This window comes from Elephantulus edwardii, unplaced genomic scaffold (assembly GCF_000299155.1).
Source record: "Elephantulus edwardii isolate Elephantulus edwardi_28Jun2011 unplaced genomic scaffold, EleEdw1.0 scaffold00198, whole genome shotgun sequence".
NCBI classification, from domain to species: domain Eukaryota; kingdom Metazoa; phylum Chordata; class Mammalia; order Macroscelidea; family Macroscelididae; genus Elephantulus; species Elephantulus edwardii.
Window position 1 is genome coordinate 5,873,024 of NW_006399948.1, and position 1,065 is coordinate 5,874,088.

Sequence of the window (1,065 nt, forward strand, 5' to 3'; positions counted from 1 at the left end):
AGGGTCGCAATGGGTTGCAAGCGACTCGATGGCCCATAACAACAAATATATAATTATTCATATACAGTTTGTTACATTCATGTACTTACTGGGATCTTTCTATGTGTGTTTCACAATTTCCTTCGCTGATACTATGTTAATTACAATCGTTCCTATATATGGTGTTTTATAAAATTAAACATCATTGGACTATGCCAAACCATTATCCCATGTTTTCAGGTCCCTGCTGAATCTTTCCCATTTCCTTTACCCGCTTCTTCCACCCACCAAATTGTGAAACTCTAATTTACCCCTTCCCTCACCCTTACCCCTTACCTCACCCCTCTAGTCCCACCCTTTTCCCGCATTTATCTCCATAGACTTTTTACTAGTTATGCTTCTATTTTTACAATAATGGCTTTCTCTAATATTTGTCCTTCGGAGACTGAGTTAGTTTACTAAGTATAATGCTCTGCATTCTTCCCCAAGTTATATGGTATTTTTTGAAATTATTGCTACTGAGTACTACATAATATTCATTCATATAAATGCACCATCATTTCTCAATCCATTGTGGTTGGACATTTGAGCTGTTTCCATGCTCTTAAAGATGGTGAATAACAGTATTAATAAATATTGGTGTACAAACTACCATTCTATTTCAGTTGTAATTCCGTTGGCATATATTTCTAGCAGTGGATTTGCTGGCTCATAAGGAGTTTTTATGCTCAGCTTTTTGAGGAAATTCCAAAACACTTTTCAGAATGGTTGTACCACTTTATAGTCCTACCAAAAATATAGAGTTCTACTTTCTCCACATCTTCTCCAAAAGTTATTGCTTGCTGTTCATTTAAACATTGTAACTGCTACTGGGGTGAGAGAAAGGTTATCCTGGTGGAGGGTGGAGCTGGTCAAGGCACTGGGCTAAGAGGGGGGTCAACACTTTAACTAATGCTTACCCCCACAATAAGGGATTTATCTTTAACTGCTTCACAAATTGCTGTCTGTCAGATACTCCTCTAAATCTGAAAATTCAGATCAAGACAGACTAGGAAGAAGGAATGGCCACCCACTTCTGAAATAGCA